Consider the following 9,052-nt stretch of genomic DNA (forward strand, 5'->3'; position numbering starts at 1 on the left):
TTTTTTCCCCCTCTCATTCCTCCACTGAAGCATGCTGAGAAAAACAGCAAGCAGCAGTTGGGACTGCTGCAGTAATCTTCATTCAGGCTGCTGAACCATTGGTTTTATCTGGTCATGGCACAACATTAGCAGTAACCACCTTGCCCTGTCTGGGCAAACAGGAGCTGTGAGCTTGGCTCTGTTTGTCCCGTGCTCTCCTTGCAGCAAGGTGAAGCTAGAGCAGCTCCAAGGTGCTGTGTCGCTCTCTGGGACCAGCATGGTTCCCAGCAGTGTCCCAGTGAGCAGTCTTCTGCTGCAGCTCCTCCAGAGCTGGGGGGAAATGCAGAAGACCTCAAATGGAGGAAATGAGTGAGAGGAACATTAGGAAAGTGGCCAGTGCTGTGACAAAGCCCTCCCATGTGAACTTTTCAAGTCTTACACATTAGCTTAGTCCCATCCTCCTCAAAACCATTGCAAGCAAAACTTTCCATTCAGTAAGGAGAATAAAGAAGATCTCCATGTGAGGTGAGTAAAGCTAATGTAATTCATGGATGTCTTCTGGGTAATGAAATTAAAGGGAAGCAAATTAACCAAATCCAAGCCTCTGGATGAAGCAAGAGACAGAAAGTGGGTTGGGGAAAAAAAAAGAAAGCCAGTGACTTCAGGAGGACACTAAAACAGACGTCCAGAGAATCAGTCTAATTTCTGCACATAAAATGAACTCAGAAATAAGATTTTAATGGAAGGTTATGATGCTTATGATGTAAAATTTGCAAGTTTTCTGTATTAAATTTTTGTTTTGTGTGTGTTCCATGTTTGGATGTTTGTCTTGCAAGAGCTTTAAAGAGACTGTTCATCACCTACACACTTTTTTCTGTAGTTTTGTGCTTGCTCTTTTTTTTAAATTCTGGTTTCATTTTGTTCTAATGAAATGGAAACTTCCCCTTTCTAAAACTACAGAGATGATTTTAACAAGGCATTTTATAAGTCTTGTCTAGTATTTGCAGAGAACGGGTGGTCTCTTCTTACTGATGGTTTATAAATATCAGGGCCCCTAGGGCAGAAATAAACCTTAACTGCCCTCCTTAGGGCCCAAGGGTCCCACTTATTCCTGTGTTGTATTTTTCAGCCTAGCTGGAACTAAAGCACCATGTAGTCACTTGCTCAACCCCCCTCTCTGTCCCCCCAACCCCACTGAAATTGGGAGGAGAATCAAAAGTAAAACTTGTAGTTTTGAGGTGAGAACAATTTAATAATTGAAAACAAAGTAAAATACATTAATAATGGTAAATAATAATAATAATAAAAAAGGAAAGAGGAAAAAAGCTAAACATCCACCCCTGCCCCCCTTCTGGGTAACTTCCACACTTTCTTTATATACTTGGCATGATGTTCTGTGGAGTGCAATATCCCTTTGGCCAGTTGGGGTCATCTGTCCTGGCTCAACTCCCTCCCAATTTTCTTTTGTTAGCAAAACCCAAAACATCACTATGTTTTGTACTGACATACTCTCATTCTGAATCAGAACTACAACACTGTACCAGCTACTGAGAAGAAATAGCTCTATCCCAGCAGAAACTAAGACACCCTGCTTCCTTCCTGGGGCCACTGGGATGGAGCTGCCAGCCCTTGTGTTGTCCTGACAGACAGTGAAGTGTCTATCAAACAAACTTTAGCTTGACTTGGTGCAGAAGTAGTGAGAAATGCCTGTGATGAGAAGGAACTATCCAGAGCACATCCCTGTGAGAAAGTGTTATGGTTTGTTCTTTTAGATGAAGACTAGGAAACCTGAGCAAGTATCACACAGAGGAGATGTCTCTTTCCCTCTCATTTTGTTACCAGATGCAAGAAATCAAAACAAACCGACCAAAATAAAACCCAACCCCAAAAAAACCAACAAAAGCAATTCTTCACAAAACTGAAATGGATATTGTGGTAGAAATTCAAGAATACTTTAGTATTTCAGTTCCCAATCACTGATGGGGCCTTCCGTTCTGATTTTGACGAGGTTAATTTTGCTGTGACGCATCTGTCAGGGATGAGCATCTCTTAAAACCTAAAGAATTATGCTAACTCCATAGTGAGAGGTGTTTGAGCTAAGTTATAGTTCCAGCAAAGCTTTTTAAATTTTTTTTAAAATTTAAAATTTAAAATTTTTTTTCTTGGTAAGTTCTCTATTGTTCTCCTGCTTTTTGTAGAAAGCCAAGAAGAGATGGTGACTGTGCTATGAGCATTTAATTGCATACAGGAGGTTTGTGTCCCATTTTGTGAGTATGCATCTTCCTGGAGATGCCTTGGGAGCTGGAACTCTCTTAACCCCCAGTCTGTCATTTGATAGACATACATGGTAATCTTCAAATGAGTGTGATGGATGACTACCAGACTTATCCAAAACACCTTCCAATCATCAGCAGCCTTGAGAGAATAACCCTGATATGAAGAACATTGCTCTACTGATGCAGAGGACCCTAGACTCTGACTGACAGACCAGTGGGGACAAGTAACCTGACTGGCTTGCCCTTGCCCCCTCCCAGCTCGAATCACACCAGCTCACACATTTTGCACACTGCCTCCGGTGTAGTGCAAAGGGAAGTGCTGTGCTCCTGCACCTGCCTGCTCTGCTCAGTGGTTTTACTGCAGGATTCGGTTTTTCAGTGGGTATGAGTGGTTTGTCCCAAGTTATACCTGATTGTGTTTTGATCCTTTTGTCTGAAGTTTCTTACATGATTAAAAAAACAATAAATAGTGAAGCCAGACAAATGAGAGAGGGAAGGACAGCAGCAGCGGTAATTACTTTTTTTTTTATAAGATTGCTTGTTCTGTGTAGGTACATCAGACAGCAGAGAATTTGCTTTTGAATGCAATACTACTTCCCTAACATGGTGTACTGGTTTCATTAGAAGTTAATGATAAAATAGTATTTAGGAAAAGGATGAAATAATATAAATGTGACATACCAAAATGTTTACTCAATGGCTTGGTTTTTTTTTCATTACATGACAAGCTGTAAAAAAATATGTTTAAATGTCTTCATCATCATCATGGCTAGGCTTCGCGAACGAAGATTTGGGAAGGGCTCTACGCACGTTTGTTACAAGCACACTGGTGGCTAAAAAGGCCAATATGAGATAGACAAGTCTGGTTGCAAAAGGCACAACAGAAAGACTCCTTAGGTGGTATATTCTGCAAGGCACGAATCTTTCTGCATTGTCTTTTCTCCTCAAGGGTGATCCTGCGTGCGTTCTCAAAAGCATCAGCAGCGTTATAGATGGTGTGTCTCCAGACCTCCCAATTGGAGGCCAGAGTAGACCAGTTATGTTGATGGATATGGCCAAGGCTGAGATGTTGTTTTAGGGAGTCCTTGTATATTCTCTTCAGGGCTCCTCTTGCAGCCAGTGGCAAGTTCACCATAAAGCAAGATCTTAGGGAGGTGTTGGTCCTTCATCCTGGAGACGTGCCCTGCCCAGCGCAGCTGTGTTCTCAGTAACATGGCCTCAATACTTGTGACTGCTACCTGTTCTAGAACAGATGTATTGGTCCAATAATCTGACCAGTGGATGTTTAGGATTGTGCGGAGGCAGCGTTGATGGAAGCGTTCTAGGAGTCGCAGGTGGTGGCGGTAGATGACCCATGATTCGGATCCATATAAGAGAGTAGACAGCACTATGGCTCTGTAAACACTGATCTTTGTACTTTTCTTCAGGTGTTTATTCCATCATCCCTGTATCACCATTGGTGAACCAGAGCTCAAATCAGTCCAGCAGTTTAATTACCAAGGTAGCCTCATCTCCTTGGATGGTAAGATTGATGGAGAGATAGACAACAGGTTAGCAAAGGCATATAGTGCTTTCGGAAAGCTTCATAAAAGAGTTTAAATGTCTTAGTACTTAAAAATACTGCTGGCTTCTGTTATAATGGTTTTTGTAATGATCAAGTGATAACATCACTGACAACACTGAATACTGTGTGTCCTAATCAGTAGTGTTTCAGAGAGGAGAAAGAATACTTTGTCCATTCACATTACTCTGACTGCCTCTACTGAATTTTTAATGATGAGATTTATGTTTAGACATAAGGGGAAATGAATAGTCATATGATCTTTTTTATAAACAGTAGTGTAGCTGAAATATTTTAAATTATTTAAATGCATTGTGATTAGATTGAAACAATAACCATTTTCTTTTCAGCAGAAGAAAGTAAAGGTGTTGAAAGCTCTTTGGCTTTCCTCAGAAGAGAATCCAGTCTGCAACCAGGAGGGAGTCATGAACATGCTCTGCCTAGGTTTTCAGCAGAGCCCCAGGGTCCCAGCAGAGCAGAGCCCAGCAGAGCCCATCCAAGTGACAAATGGTCAGCGCTGAAATGTTATAAGAAGTTCCAGTGCAAACCCTCGATTAACATTGAGTTAAAGTTGCCAGCCCCCATTTCCCACTGACCCCAAAGGATTAAACAGCAAAGACCCATTCTGTCAGATGCTGGTGCTTCTTTTTTCAGTCCCTCTTTCCAGACTCAACTATTGCTTTATTTACCCAGGAGCCCTCGATGTTGTTCATTCCCTGAACAGTCTCTGTTCTGCCTAGGCTACCAGTGTAAATATAAATATTGTTACAGTTCCAATGTTATGGATTTTTTCCAACAAACCACTGCTATGACTACAAACTTTGAACAATTCATAACAATTCAAAACAGCTGTTTTCAAAAGTCTTCCTTTAATGTTAGAGAAATGTTTTCAGTTGCATTATTTACATGGATCTGAAAAAAACAACAGGGAGTTACAGAAGCCTGGAAGCTGTATCAGTACCATGCTGGTCTTAAAACCAGATGATTAATCAAACAGTATAGGATGCTTGTAATGGTGCTTGCTTGTTTCTGGCTTAAAAAGAAAATAATGGAAAGGTAGTAGCTGGATTGAGATAACGAACTGATGAGAAGATGAGGTGCTAACCAGCCAAAAGCGTACTTTTTATTTTTTTCCTTTTTTATTAACAGAATAATTTGAATATTTGTCTACTACATAAGGTAGATATTTCACAAGAAAGCTTTATTTAATCTGAAAAAATATTATTCACGTGTTTCTAGTCACAACAATGCTTCCTCCTCTTCTTTCCTCGTCTGTAATAATTTTGTTAGATCTCTTAGGGATTTTTTTGGTCAATACTACATTCAAACAAAGCAGCTCAAACAAATAGAAAGATATTCTAGGCATAAAGAACAATAATTCAGATGCAGGCCTATTTTTTTACAGTTCATTTGCAAAACAGATTGTCACTATTATCTGCTAGTGAAATTTCTAGATTAGTGCTATCCCACTTCTTTTGTAGATATTTTTAGGTTAGTGCCTTTTTTCAGATAACATTTTGTATTTGCATCTTCGGGGAGAAAATGAGCTTATTTTTCAAAAAATTCATATGATTGAAATTAAACTTGGTAACTATTTAATGTATCTCTTCCATCTACAGGTTATAATGTTACATTTTTCTATTTCATGATGCATTTATTGTGAGTAATCAGATTTGCTCTTATTAGAAAACCTTTTCCATACTCTTCACAAATTCTTAGGTTTGCCTTTGTGTTCACAGACTAAAAAAAGGGTTCTTTGATTATGTGTTTTATGATATACATACAGAGATAGGGGTTTGTGTAGGTCTCCTGCACAGCAGAAGGAATTTCTAAGTTTTGCCTCTGTGGAATACTGAGAAACTTGCAGTAGAAGAGCATAAAGGAGAACACCAGAGAGGAAACATGTCTGATGGGAAACATACAAAAATATTTCTGTTAGAGGAAAATTAGTACAGGCTGGCATCTGGTAGAAACCTGCTTTAATGACCTACAGTGGAGTTTTTACAAAGATGCTGGAGTAGTTTCTTGGCTAGTTTTAAATAATTAAAAAACCCCACCATAAGTGGGAGATTTGACTCTGAATTGCCCAGAGAACTCCTTTTAGGAAGTTAGAGACCTACATTTCTGCAGGTCCTACATTTGCTTGAAGGTTGCAGTGACTGATGCAATACTGTCATTATGTCTTTCTTTTCCTTTGCTAGTGTAGCTCAAAATTCTTGCAGTTATTTGTTTGTAGAACTCCTTGCACCAGCATTTTTAACTGTTGCAAGATGCAAGTATTACTCTACATGTTTTAAAAGACCAGTGTTGTGCCTTGGCATTGAATCCTGTCATCTGCCTGCAGAAAGGAGCTATGCTTGTGTAATCACACAGATTAAAATGCAGTATGCAATCCCTGGACTGCTAAGAACTTTTTAACAAAGTAATTGTGAAGACTTGCAGGAGATGATCTCATAAAGAATTTTGTTTGGTTATTTCCATGTAATCTTTTTACCATCTAAACTGTAAGCCCCTGCTCTGCCCTCCAGTTTTTAGAGGACATCATCTCTGACCCCCTAGGCACAATTTTCTGACAGTTTTATGTGTATTTGATTATAAATGCATTTTTTTCCTTGTCTGTGACCAAAGCTTGGCTGTGGATACCTGTGCAATGTGTATATATGGCACCTAGAAAGCCTGAGCTTGGGAAACACAGGATAGAAAGGGGCTTTCTCTGCCCTTTGGCTAGTTTATTACCATCTCAGGTGTCAGTTATATTGTTCTCTCTGTGACTTATCATGCTTAAGCCTAACAAAGTAGTTCATTGGTATCTACTGGAGGTATTGTTTATAGGCAGTAGCTGTAGTCTGTCTTCAATTTAACCTAGACAAGCCAAATGAACTTAAACCTTTCCTGAAAAGTAAGCTTCTCATTTTCCCTAATATACCCCTAGTATATAGTAGTTATGTGAAATCTCTTTGAATTTGTTAATATATTGACAGGACAGTATACAACATTCAGCTGAAGGTGGGCCAGTACCCTGATCAGTGGTGTCAGAGTCCTAAACAGATATGTGTCCATGCAGAAGTTAGTGACTCAAGTGAGAGCTGATGCAATTAGGTGCAGGCCTGAGCTCTGCTGCATGCACCACGTGGCTGCAGGTACACCTGGAGCCAGCTCACCTGAATGGAAAAGCCTTTAGGCAGCTCCCACTGCTCTAAACTCTTCAGTGCTTGCAAAACTTGCCACAGATGGGATTTGCATGGTGTGGCATGCTCTGACTAGTGATCTGGCCGGTGCAACTCTGTGTTCCCAGCATCTGAAGATACATAAGATTTATCTGTGCTATTTCTTTTCACTTTCTCAGGTTATCTCCAACAAACCAAATTTTAATCAATATCCCATGGAGTCTGAGTGCCTTTCTCACTATATATATAATGAACACTTGAATCAGTGCACTACAGGTGCCTTTGGTACTTCTCTAACTGTTTTGAAAACAGTTAACCTGAATTAAGGCATCATTTGCTATTTCTTGTTTTTATTTAAAAGAGATAATATACTGGTGAGTCATAGGAATCTTGACACACAACTCTTTTCCTTACTCTGTGACTGTGGATGGCAAGTGGTTAGTTTTGTTTTTAAAATTAAAAACAATAACACAGTGGTGTAAATTCTTAGTGCAGGAGGGGTTCATGGGTAAACATCATTATGAGCCATACTGCAGGGTCACATAGTTCTCTTCCATCTGTTGTGCCATTGGTAAATTATATAGGAAAACTCCCATTTTTTTGTGCTGACAGGACTAATAAAAATATCAATATGAAGGCAGTGGCTAATCCTCATGGCAAGTTCCCTCCATGACAGTAACTACTGCCTCGTCTTGGTTTTCCGTTTTCAAGCGTCTGCTGTCATCATTTGTTAGCTGGCTTCCCAGTCAGCCTTTCACTTCTGGCCTTGCCATGATAATTAGTTACCATGATGAAGGCAATAAGGATATTGAAATAAAACAACAGACTAATGTGATGCAACCAAACACTGCAACATTACTTTTGTATTTTCAATTTCCAATTTTCCACTCCTATTTTACTCTTTCTGAATCAAAAGGTTTTGCACACCCTGCTGATTACAGTGTTTTTGAATATTTCTTCCTCAATAGATTTTCTGTTCTCAAATTGTATAATACGTAATTTTTATGCAGTTTTAACTGTGCTTAAGTAATTACCTGCAATTATATTTCTTGATAATTTTTTCTTGTACCTCTAAAAATGTGTACATACAATGATAATCTTAATGATTTCATCAAAATTATCTTGTGCACCAAAGCTTAAGGTAAAAATGGTACAAAAATATATGCAAAGGACTTTAAAACTCTGTTAGGTTTTTATTTGCCCTGTTTAGTTTCAGATGAGAAAGATAAATGATGAAACATACTGCGGTCATAACCAAAAAATAAGATTGTGGCTTATTTCTGTTTGCCCCAGATATACTTCCAGGCATCTTAGAGACATGGTGTCTTAGTCTCTTTTCACACAGAAGGGATGATTTCTCAGGAGCAGGCAAAACTCAAGACTGCTGAATTCTATAATTTTCTTAAAAAAACAAGCAATTACATTTTCTACTCATTGTCACTTGTCTTAAAAAAATCAGGGCAAGCTTTGCCCTGAGTTTTGCAGGTTATGTCAGTTGGTGTGGAGAACTTGGTGTCCACACAAGGCATGTTTCAAGAGACTTTATTTCAGACTAACTACTGTCAGGCGCTGTTGATAGATTGCCCAGGTAGCTGGAGCTCATCTTCAAGTTTTGCCTCATCTGAAAGGAATTTGTTTTGTAGGCTACAGGATTGTTTTGCGGTACAAACGCTCTCTTGATCCAAACAAAATAGCTTATGCAGCCACACGCCCAAACAAGATGAATATATGTGAAAAGAGAAAGTTGTCAATATTGTAAATTGGGGAAGTAATCTTGAATGCTGGAACAAAACTACTGGATGATGTATGAAAAAAGAGGTTTGCCGTAATGAAAGGCAATGGTCTGAATTCATTCCAGGCAACTTCCATCCTATCCCTACCTAAGAGAATGCTCTCACTCTGATTTTCTAAGCATAACTCAAAAGGATTGAATTATTTTTCACAGGTAATGTGCTCCCTTCATTGGCTGTATAACATTTATCAAATAAATAAATCAGGTGCATGCCACAGTCCAATGGCAAAAGGACTTACAGTGATACCTTATTTAGCAAATGCATTTTGGAAAAATG

Source organism: Manacus candei, unplaced genomic scaffold (assembly GCF_025592945.1).
Source record: "Manacus candei isolate 608988 ecotype Guabito, Panama unplaced genomic scaffold, ASM2559294v1 h1tg000069l, whole genome shotgun sequence".
NCBI lineage: Eukaryota > Metazoa > Chordata > Aves > Passeriformes > Pipridae > Manacus > Manacus candei.